At 44.6% G+C, this 12,765-nt stretch overlaps 1 pseudogene; it reads left to right on the forward strand.

The window, feature by feature from the left end:
- Positions 1-1,046: 1,046 nt before the first annotated feature.
- Positions 1,047-12,765, forward strand: LOC121567001 (annotated as a pseudogene).

Genomic DNA, 12,765 nt, shown 5'->3' on the forward strand with positions numbered 1-12,765 from the left:
ATACATATTTCCCTGGCATATTACATCATTTATGCAGCAGCATACAATACATTTTTGGACTCACCTTGTTGTGCTGTGCTCACTTGAACAGGAAGGTGGCATTTGTCATCAAACGTTGTCATCAAAGTCTGGCATTCTCTGGATTTATGGTGCTTTTAAGACAACTGGGAACTCTGAAAAAAACAAGGTAGAATCATGACGTCAGTGATCTTTAGGTTGGAGCTCTAGAAAGAGGCCCGAGTTCCCGACTTGGAATTCCGAGTTGGATGACCGTTCAAAAAGTTTTTTTCCCAGTCGGAGCTCATTTCTTTCAGAGTTCCCAGTTGTCTTGAACTCACTGAAGTCTGAGATTTCCCAGTTGTATTGTGTTTTGGAAGGTGTTTTATGTTTCTCTGTTTTGTAATGTTTCAAAGGTCTATTGTTATACCGGCATCTACGTATGCTCTAATGTCTAGCTGGTTAATGTATGTAATGTAAGGTTGGGGTAATTAAACTGAATGTCAGACCAGAATTCTCTTCATGCAGCTAGCTATGTCATATTTCACATTCAAATGAAGTCTCGGAAATGTGTGTGAGAGTGCGTGGGTGATGTATATGTGTGTTAGTGTGTATGTAACAGGATAGATCTTGTCTCACCTTTAGGACCTCTCTTTAGAAATGGTTGAACTGGATCGAACCCGGTCTGAGACTTAGTCTGGTTGGAAAGGGCAGGGAATGGTAATAAAATAAACATTGAATAAGCAAACAGTATATCATCTTTTCCTAGCCTGGAAAGACCAGGCCCCTTAGACTCTTCAATGGCCTTCAAGGGTAGACTGAGGCTTCGACTGTGTATGTATTGAGTTTTTCTGATCAGGGCCATTTTAATTCCTTGCTGACTGATTCTCCTGATGACACCTCTAGTTTTCCTGATCAGGGCCATTTTAATGCCTTTCTGACTGATTCTCCTGATGACAGCTCTGGTTTTCCTGATCAGGACCATTTTAATACCTTTCTGGCTGATTCTCCAGAGGACCGAAGAGGAGGGTGGCTCCCCCTGTGGATCAATGTCCCAACTGCACTACATGGCCGGCTTCGGGGGAGAGGGCAGGGCCGAACTAGAACCTGAGCTGGGATTGGCTTCCGAGGGGAGTGACAGCAGCCACGATCAATCGACCTCTCCCGGCTCGCCCCACAACGACAGGAAGCGACCGCACACAGAGCTGCACGAGGACGTGGAGATGGGCGGCTCCGGGAGCGGGACCGAATCCCACTGTAACGAGTCTCACGGCAATGAGTCCCATGGCAACGAGTCCCATGGCAACGAGTCAGTGGGCAGCTCCAACGGCAGTTCTGCAAAAGACTCTGCCCTGATGGAGTCATCTGGGAGCAACAAGAAGTGAGTTCTTGCTGTCCCAGTGCATTATGGTTAATATAATGTATCCTAGGGCTGGAAATTGCTAGGGACCATACGATCCGATATTATCACGATTTGATGTTCCAAACATATTGCTCACCATGTCTGCTGCAGAGAGACGAGAGCATGAGAAAATGAGTTTTGATTAGACAGGGAAATAAAAGGGCTGAAAAGATGTTGGCTCACTATTTAAAAAGAAGATGGAGAACAAGCTATAAGATGAAAAATACCAGAGTTTTGGTGCCGGTACAGCCGACTAGTGCTAGCTAACTCTACCTATAGTATCGCTACCAAATATTGATATAATATCTTCCAAATATAATATTGCGATATGTAATTGTATCTATATATATATTTTTTTTCATCACTAGTGTCTCCCCACCACCTCCACGGGTGGAAATACCCTGATATATAATGGAAGTATGCTTTGTTAGGTAATTCGAGGTAGTGCAGTGAGGTGTTCTGCTGGTAATGGAGGGTCATTTTGCAGTGACTAAGTCATTGTTGTATTCCATTAGAGAGCACCAGACACAGAGAAGAGCAGGGGCCCCACCACTACTTCTCTCCAGGAACAGAGATGTCCATCATACGAAGGCTGTAGCTGTGTCCCCTGGCTGGTCATGGCGGTACCTGTGATCTCATAGGGGTCTTATGTGATTGGTTTGGGCTACAATATGTTATGCAACAGACAATTGTGCATATAGCTGTGTCCCCTGGCTGGTCATGGCAGTACCTCTTATCATAGGCACGTCTCACAGGGCTCTTATGTGATTGGTTCAAGCCACAATTTTTTCTACAATAGACAATTTTGCAGATACATTGTATCTTTTTGGTCAAGGATGTCATAATGATCTGTTCAGTACCGCTGGAGCAACTGATGTAACTGTGGTTTCTCCGTCTTGGCTTATTGGACTGAAGAGATGGAAGGTCAGCTGTTGTGTAATCGCCTCTCTCTGGCACCCGTATCCATGGCGATGATGATGACGCTATAACTTTATCACAGAACATCTGCAAGCTTGGCAGTGGAGTAAACAGAGGTGGTTTACCAGGTACCTCTCACTGAGCTAGTTGGGTAATTGATTCATCAAATGCAAAGATGGTCTGTCGACATGGTCTGACAGAACAGAAGGGGTTCAGGAAGGGACCACATAGCAGAGGAAGTTCCTTTACAATGGGAAGTTGACGCCCATCTCTGGGTGAACAGGAAGCGGAAATAATTAAGTTACCTCTGGTTTGTGCAGCCATTCCTATGGGGAAAATTGATGTGGAAAGAATAGGGTTTGGGATAAACGCAGAAAATAACGTCTGAGGTTAACATTTTACATTTACGTTTTAGTCATTTAGCAGACGCTCTTATCCAGAGAAAATAGGGTTAAGTGCCTTGCCGTAAATAAATAAATAAAGAAAATTGTGCCTGGTTTGCTTAATATAAGGAATGTTTAATTATTTGTACTTTTACTTTTACTTTTGATACTTCAGTATATTTTAGCAGCTACATTTACTTTTGATACTTAAGTATATTTAAAACCAAATACTTTTAGACTTTTACTCAAGTAGTATTTTACTGGGTGACTGGGTGTTTTTTTTGCCAATAGCACATTTTTACAATTACAGTACAATGAATGCAATGTTATGACCAGGTTCAGGATATTTTTAAATTGATTCTCAATCGTTGCCATGCACGCCTCCAACTCAATCATCAAGTTTGCAGACGACAAAACAGTAGTAGGCTTGATTACCAACAACGATGAGACAGCCTACAGGGAGGAGGTGAGGGCTCTCGGAGTGTGGTGTCAGAAAAATAACCTCTCACTCAACGTCAAAAAAACAAAGGAGATGATTGTGGACTTCAGGAAACAGCAGAGGGAGTACCCCCCTATCCACATCGACGGGACAGCAGTGGAGAATAGTCCCCTGTAGCTCAGTTGGTAGAGCATGGCGCTTGCAACGCCAGGGTTGTGGGTTCGTTTCCCACGGGGGGCCAGTATGAAAATTTATGCACTGACTAACTGTAAGTCGCTCTGGATAAGAGCGTCTGCTAAATGACTAAAATGTAAATGTAAAATGAGAACTTGGAAAGTTTTAAGTTCCTCGGCGTACATATCACTGACAAACTGAAATGGTCCACCCACACAGACAGTGTGGTGAAGAAGGAGCAACAGTACCTCTTCAACCTCAGGAGGCTGAAGAAATTTGGCCTGTCACCTAAAACCCTCACAAACTTTTACAGATGCACAATATGGAGAATCCTGTTGGGCTGTATCACCGCCTGGTACGGCAACTGCACAACCCACAACCGCAGGGCTCTCCAGAGGGTGGTGCGGTCTGCACAACGCATCACCGGGGGCAAACTACCTGCCCTCCAGGACACCTACAACACCCGATGTCACAGGAAGGCCAAATAGATAATCAAGGACAACTATCACCCGAGCCACTGCCTGTTCACCCCGCTATCATCCAGAAGGCGAGGACAGTACAGGTGCATCAAAGCTGGGACCGAGAGACTGAAAAACAGCTTCTATCTCAAGGCCATCAGACTGTTAAACAGCCATCACTAGCACAGAGAGGCTGCTGCCTACATACAGACTTGAAAATCACTGGCCACTTTAATAAATGGAACACTAGTCACTTTAATAATGCCACTTTAATGTTTACATATTTTGCATTACACATCTCATATGTATATACTGTATTCTATACTATCTATTGCATCTTAGACTATGCCACTCTGATAATGATAATGACATTGCTCATCCATATATTTATACAGTGGGGAAAAAAAGTATTTAGTCAGCCACCAATTGTGCAAGTTCTCCCACTTAAAAAAATTAGAGAGGCCTGTAATTTTCATCATAGGTACACGTCAACTATGACAGACAAATTGAGAAAAAAAAATCCAGAAAATCACATTGTAGGATTTTTAATGAATTTATTTGCAAATTATGGTGGAAAATAAGTATTTGGTCACCTACAAACAAGCAAGATTTCTGGCTCTCACAGACCTGTAACTTCTTCTTTAAGAGGCTCCTCTGTCCTCCACTCGTTACCTGTATTAATGGCACCTGTTTGAACTTGTTATCAGTAAAAAAGACACCTGTCCACAACCTCAAACAGTCACACTCCAAACTCCACTATGGCCAAGACCAAAGAGCTGTCAAAGGACACCAGAAACAAAATTGTAGACCTGCACCAGGCTGGGAAGACTGAATCTGCAATAGGTAAGCAGCTTGGTTTGAAGAAATCAACTGTGGGAGCAATTATTAGGAAATGGAAGACATACAAGACCACTGATAATCTCCCTCGATCTGGGGCTCCACGCAAGATCTCACCCCGTGGGGTCAAAATGATCACAAGAACGGTGAGCATAAATCCCAGAACCACACGGGGGGACCTAGTGAATGACCTGCAGAGAGCTGGGACCAAAGTAACAAAGCCTACCATCAGTAACACACTACGCCGCCAGGGACTCAAATCCTGCAGTACAAGACGTGTCCCCCTGCTTAAGCCAGTACATGTCCAGGCCCGTCTGAAGTTTGCTAGAGTGCATTTGGATGATCCAGGAGAGGATTGGGAGAATGTCATATGGTCAGATGAAACCAAAATAGAACTTTTTGGTAAAAACTCAACTCGTCGTGTTTGGAGGACAAAGAATGCTGAGTTGCATCCAAAGAACACCATACCTACTGTGAAGCATGGGGGTGGAAACATCATGCTTTGGGGCTGTTTTTCTGCAAAGGGACCAGGACGACTGATCCGTGTAAAGGAAAGAATGAATGGGGCCATGTATCGTGAGATTTTGAGTGAAAACCTCCTTCCATCAGCAAGGGCATTGAAGATGAATCGTGGCTGGGTCTTTCAGCATGACAATGATCCCAAACACACCGCCCGGGCAACGAAGGAGTGGCTTCGTAAGAAGCATTTCAAGGTCCTGGAGTGGCCTAGCCAGTCTCCAGATCTCAACCCCATAGAAAATCTTTGGAGGGAGTTGAAAGTCTGTGTTGCTCAGCGACAGCCCCAAAACATCACTGCTCTAGAGGAGATCTGCATGGAGGAATGGGTCAAAATACCAGCAACAGTGTGTGAAAACCTTGTGAAGACTTACAGAAAACGTTTGACCTGTGTCATTGCCAACAAAGGGTATATAACAAAGTATTGAGAAACTTTTGTTATTGACCAAATACTTATTTTCCACCATAATTTGCAAATAAATTCATAAAAAATCCTACAATGTGATTTTCTGGAATTTTTTTTCTCATTTTGTCTGTCATAGTTGACGTGTACCTATGATGAAAATTACAGGCCTCTCTCATCTTTTTAAGTGGGAGAACTTGCATAATTGGTGGCTGACTAAATACTTTTTTTCCCCACTGTATATCCTTATTCCATTCCTTTACTTAGATTTTTGTGTATTAGGTTTTTGTTGTAGAACTGTTAGATATTACTTGCTAGATATTGTTGCACTGTCGGAACTAGAAGCACAAGCATTTCGCTACACTCGCAATAACATCTGCTAACCATGTGTATGTGACCAATACATTTGATTTTATTTGATCTTTAATATGTTTTTGTTTTGTCCAATAGGATATTTTTGCCGTGGCTGTCTTTCTCATCACAGGGAAGATAGTGTACATCTCGGACCAGGCGGCAACCATCTTGCATTGCCAACGGGAGGGGTTCACCGACGCTAAGTTTGTAGAGTTCCTGACCCCTCAGGATGTCAGTGTGTTCTACAGCTTCACCACACCCTACCGCCTGCCCTCCTGGAGCATGTGTACTGGAACAGGTACCTATCACCCTTCTACTCACGCAGACGTACAGTTGAAGTCGGAAGTTTACATACACTTAGGTTGGAGTCATTAAAACTCGTTTTTCAACCACTCCACAAATTTCTTGTTAAACAACTATAGTTTTGGCAAGTCGCTTAGGACATCTACTTTGTGCATGACACAAGTAATTTTTCCAACAATTGTTTACAAACAGATTATTTCACTTATAATTCACTGTATCACAATTCCAGTGGGTCAGAAGTTTACATACACTACGTTGACTGTGCCTTTAAACAGCTTGGAACATTTCAGAAAATGATGTCTTGGCTTTAGAAGCTTTTGATAGGCTAATTGACATCATTTGAGTCAATTGGAGGTGTACCTGTGGATATATTTCAAGGCCTACCTTCAAACTCAGTGCCTCTTTGCTTGACATCATGGGAAAATCAAAAGAAATCAGCCAAGACCTCAGAAAGAAAATTGTAGACCTCCACAAGTCTGGTTCATCCTTGGGAGCAATTTCCAAACGCCTGAAGGTACCACGTTCATCTGTACAAACAATGGTACGCAAGTATAAACACCATGGAACCACGCAGCCGTCATACCACTCAGGAAGGAGATGCGTTCTGTCTCCTAGAGATGAACGTACTTTGGTGCAAAAAGTGCAAATCAATCCCAGAACAACAGCAAAGGACCCTGTGAAGATGCTGGAGGAAACAGGTACAAAAGTATCTATATCCACAGTAAAACAAGTCCTATATCGACATAACCTGAAAGGCCGCTCAGCAAGGAAGAAGCCACTGCTCCAAAACCGCCATAAAAAAGCAAGACTACGGTTTGCATACAGCACATGGGGACAGAAATCGTACTTTTTGGAGAAATGTCCTCTGGTCTGATGAAACAAAAATATAACTGTTTGGCGATAATGACCATTGTTATGTTTGGAGGAAAAAGGGGGTAGCTTTCAAGCCGAAGAACACCATCCCAACCGTGAAGCACGGGGGTGGCAACATCATGCTGTGGGGGTGCTTTGCTGCAGGAGGGACTGGTGCACTTCACAAAATAGATGGCATCATGAGGAAGGAAAATTATGTGGATATATTTAAGCAACATCTCAAGACATCAGTCAGGAAGTTAAATCTTGATCGCAAATGGGTCTTCCAAATGGACAATGACCCCAAGCATACTTCCAAAGTTGTGGCAAAATGGCTTAAGGACAACAAAGTCAAGGTATTGGGGTGGCCATCACAAAGCCCTGACCTCAATCCTATAGAAAATGTGTGGGCAGAACTGAAAAGGCGTGTGTGAGCAAGGAGGCCTACAAACCTGACTCATTTACACCAGCTCTGTCAGGAGGAATGGGCCAAACTTCACCCAACTTATTGTGGGAAGCTTGTGGAAGTCTACCCGAAACGTTTGACCCAAGTTAAACAATTCATGGCAATGCTACCAAATACTAATTGAGTGTATGTAAACTTCTGACCCACTGGGGATGTGATGAAAGAAAAAAAGCTGAAATAAATCATTCTCTCTGCTGTTATTCTGACATTTCACATTCTTAAAATAAAAATAAGTGGTGATCCTAACTGACCTAAGACAGGGAATTTTTACTAAGATTAAATGTCAGGAATTGTGAAAAACTGAGTTGAAATGTATTTGGCTAAGGTGTATGTAAACTTCCGACTTCAACTGTATCTCTTCCCTTCTACGCACTCAACGATACAAGCAGTTACTACAGTACACACGCATACGCATGAGGAATCACATCTACACTCATATCCTGTGGATATTGATGAGCAGCAGGTAGGCTGTTTGAAATACACTCAACTGGATTCATCTGGCTGATTGGATATATATTCATCCTCTCTCTCTCTCTCTCTCTCTCTCTCTCTCTCTCTCTCTCTCTCTCTCTCTCTCTCTCTCTCTCTCTCTCTCTCTCTCTCTCTCTCTCTCTCTCTCTCTCTCTCTCTCTCTCAGAATCGTCTTCCACAGAGTACATGCTGGAAAAATCCTTCTTCTGCCGCATCAGGTGAGTGAGATGTAGATAGAACTATGATCGATGGTTTCCTGCTCTAACAGTCTGACTCAGAGGAGGGGGGAGAGGGAGACAGACACGGGTGGGGGAATTAGAGTGGTATGGAGAGAGGAGGGATGTGAAGGGGGATGAGGGAGTCAGCTTTGGACTTTTATCACCACCTAGTGGTCAGGGACTCTACTAAGGTGCTCTGTGTGATGTAAAGAAGCAATTTAGTGTTGAACAGGGGGAGGTAGCGTTGGTGTGTGTGTATGTATGTATGTGTGTATATATATACAGTACCAGTCAAAAGTTTGGACACACCTACTCATTCCAGGGTTTTTCTTTATTTTTACTATTTTCTACATTGTAGAATAATAGTGAAACATCAAAACTATGAAATAACACATAAGGAATCATGTAGTAACCAAAAAAGTGTTCAACAAATCAAAATATATTTTATATTTGAGATTCTTCAAAGTAGCCACCCTTTGCCTTGATGACAGCTTTGCACACTCTTGGCATTCCCTCAACCAGCTTCATGAGGTAGTCACCTGGAATGCATTTCAATTAACAGGTGTGCCTTGTTAAAAGTTAATTTGTGGAATTTCTTTCCTTCTTAATGTATTGAGCCAATCAGTTGTGTTGTGACAAGGTAGGGTTGGTATACAGAAGATATACCTATTTGGTAAAAGACCAAGTCCATATTATGGCAAGAACAGCTCAAATAAGCAAAGAGAAATGACAGTCCATCATTACTTTAAGACATGAAGGTCAGTCAATGCGGAAACATTTCAATAACTTTTAAAGTTTCTTCAAGTACAGTCGCAAAAACCATCAAGCGCTATGATAAAACTGGCTCTCATGAGGACCGCCACAGGAAAGGAAGACCCAGAGTTACCTCTGCTGCAGAGGATAAGTTCATTAGAGTTACCAGCCTCAGAAATTGCAGCCCAAATAAATGCTTCACAGAGTTCAAGTAACAGACACATCTCAACATCAACTGTTCAGAGGAGACTGCGTGAATCAGGCCTTCATGGTCGAATTGCAGCAAAGAAACCACTACTAAAGGACACCAATAAGAAGAAGAGACTTGCTTGGGCCAAGAAACACGAGCAATGGACATTAGACCAGTGGAAATCTGTCCTTTGGTCTGATGAGTCCAAATTTGTGAGACGCAGAGTAGGTGAACGGATGATCTCTGCATGTGTGGTTCCCACCGTGAAGCATAGAGGAGGAAGTGTGATGGTGTGGTGGTGCTTTGCTGGTGACACTGTCAGTGATTTATTTTGATTTCAAGCCACACTTAGCATGGTTACCACAGCATTCTGCAGTGATACGCCATCCCATCTGGTTTGCGCTTAGTGGGACTATCATTTGTTTTTCAACAGGACAATGACCTAACACACCTTCAGGCTGTGTAAGGGCTATTTGACCAAGAAGGAGAGTGATGGACCAATTTGTAAGAGCGTCTGCTAAATAACTTAAATGTAATGTAAATGATGGAGTGCTGCATCAGATGACCTGGCCTCCACAATCACCCGACCTCAACCCAATTGAGATGGTTTGGGATGAGTCGGACCGCAGAGTGAAGGAAAAGCAGCCAACAAGTGCTCAGCATATGTGGGAACTCCTTCAAGACTGTTGGAAAAGCATTCCAGGTGAAGCTGGTTAAGAGAGGAACAGTCATAAACAGTCATTCACAACACCCCATCTGTTTGGGTGTGAGGCTGATGTGCATCTTTAACTTCTAGTGTCTCTGTTCTTGATCTCTGTAATAATGTGTACGGATGTTGTTTGTGATCATTTAACCGTAACATCTGGTGTCTCCATCAGGGCTGTTCCATTATTGGCGTACCACCCCCAGGACCTGATCGGAACCCTTGTTCTGCTGCACCTTCACCCCAGTGACCGGCCACTCATGCTGGCCACCCACCGCAAGAGTGAGACTCTCTTTGATTCAGACCGATCTGATTGATTGATTAGGATTACTTTCAAAACAGATACACTATATAACTAAAGTAAGTCTAGACTCAATGTGTGAATGACCGAGCAGCACATTTAAGAGGAGAAGGACTGGAGTCTATTTAAATAAGAGTTGAAAATAAATTGACCCAACCCTATTATGTAGCCAAAAACATACAGAGGTAGAAAGCATCCAATTACACACTCCTACACCCGCTCTCTCTCTCTTTCTGTCTGTCTATCTAACAGTTCTGCAGTACATGGGCCAGCCTTTTGACCACTCTATCCGGTTCTGTGCGCGGAACGGCGAGTATGTCACTATAGATACCAGCTGGTCCAGCTTCGTCAAACCCTGGAGCCGCAAGGTCTCCTTTGTCATCGGCAGGCACAAAGTCTGCATGTGAGTCACACACACACTCAAATGGTCGGTAGTGACACATAAAAAATATATCAGGCCAGTGAGGCATCACTGGAGTGTCAGTTATGCATCAGTGTTTATGAAATGTAATTAGACATTGTGTATCTGATGTTTCAGGGGTCCAGTAAATGAAGACGTGTTTGCAGTTCCTGCCGTCACAGAGGGGAATTTAATGGACTCTGACATCCAGGAGATCCCTGAGCAGATCCACAGGCTGCTGCTGCAGGTCAGCACACACAGACACACACACACACACACACACACACCTTACAATTCACATTATTTCTCACATGCCACTATCCTCTGTGTGTTTCTATAACAACACTTTTCCTCCTACAGCCGGTCCACAACATGGGCTCCAGTGGTTATGGTAGCCATGGCAGCAACGGTTCCCACGAGCAGCTGCTGAGTGTGGGGTTGCCTAGCGAGACCAATGGGAACGCCTTTGAGAACAGGAATGTGGTTGAGGAGCCAGGCAAATCCAAGCCGGTGAGTTGATGCCACTCTCTGCATTTCTTCCCTGGTTGTCTTCAGTATTCTAAATCATTATCTCATCATTTTCTTCGCTCGATCACTTGCTCTGTCTCTCTTCCCCACTCACGCCATCTCTCTATCTGCATGTATGTGTCTTACAGAGGACATTCCAGGAGATCTGTAAAGGGGTACATATGTTGAAGAGTCAGGACCAGCAGGTCTACTCTCCCTACCCCTCTCCCTCCAAACCTGAATCCATGAAAACCACAGACAGTAAATGGTGTGTGTTGGAAAATATTGACGTTTTTGATCTTGTGTGTGTATGTATATGCACATGCCTGTGAGAGTGTGTGTTTGCTAACAGACGTGTGTCTTCAGCAGGAGCTCAGCAGCTGAAGAGTCTTGTGGTGTTTCTGAAGGACTCAGCGGTGCCCCCTCTGCTGGTCAAGGACAGTACTGCTACTGCTGCTGCCAGTGTGGAGGAGGTCACCTGTAGCGACCAGACTGTCTACTCCTACCAGCAGATCAGCTGTCTGGACAGTGTCATCAGGTATCTGAAGAGCTGTATCACCCCCGTCACGGTGAAGAAGTACCAGTTCTCCAACACCACATCCTCTAACTCTGACGAGGACAAGAAGGACTCAGAGACCACTATGTAGGTCTCACAAGGTGTATATACAATATCTCCATCACACTCCCAAACATCCCATAGAAATAATCACTCTAAAGCTTGATGTGTGAGCATAACGAACAGCAGTGCCTTCTCCACCCTCTGTCCTCCAGATCCAGGACTGTCTATGAAGGCCCCTAAGAAGTCTCCCTCTGGCGCCGCCCCGGTGGTGGGAGGGCCCCTGGCCCTGCCCAGCAAGGTTGAGAGCGTGGTGTCAATCACCAGCCTGTGTAGCTACAGCAGCACCATCGTCCATGTAGGAGACAAGAAACCCCAGCCAGAATCTGGTGAGCATACACACACACACACGCACACACACTGTGTTATGGGGCGGCGCACAATTGGCCCAGCGTCGTCCAGGGTAGGGGAGGGAATGGCCGGCAGGGATGTAGAGCATGGCGTTTGCAACGCCAGGGTTGTGGGTTCGATTCCCACGGGGGGCCAGTATGAAAAATAAAAAGATAATGTAAGTCGCTCTGGATAAGAGCGTCTGCTAAATGACTAAAATGTAATGTAAATGTTAGGTTTCATTCTAATTGGCTGTTTCCTGTGATTGTTATCTCCAGAGATTGCTGAGAGTCCCGCCCCCCCCAGCGCTGCCAGTCAGTGTGGTATCTCTGCCCACCCAGGAGAAGGAGGCCTATAAGAAGCTGGGGCTGACCAAGCAGGTGTTGGCAGTGCACACACACAAGGAGAAGCAAGCCTTCCTTACCCGCTGTAAGGAACTCTGCAATGCCAGAACCTTCCAGAAAGACTGCTCCACCTACCTGCACAGACAGAGAGGTCTGACCAACACGCAGGGTAAGGAAAATGCATAGTTACATACACACAGAAATGTGGAAATGTGGCTTTGGAAACATCTGAGCTAGACGATAAGACCCATCTCATAGATGTTCTTGACTGACTGTGTTGTGTCTTCTCTCCTCAGAAGCCGCAGGTACCGGGGGCGTTGCTAAACAGAGCGCGGCCAGGCCCGAGGCCTCCCCCGCTGCAGCCAAGAAGGGCAGTGGTGCGTGTCGCCAGTCCGGGCCCGGCCCGTTCCTGCCCCTCGCACCAAGCCAG

The sequence above is a fragment of the Coregonus clupeaformis genome, chromosome 5 (assembly GCF_020615455.1).
Source record: "Coregonus clupeaformis isolate EN_2021a chromosome 5, ASM2061545v1, whole genome shotgun sequence".
Taxonomy (NCBI): domain Eukaryota; kingdom Metazoa; phylum Chordata; class Actinopteri; order Salmoniformes; family Salmonidae; genus Coregonus; species Coregonus clupeaformis.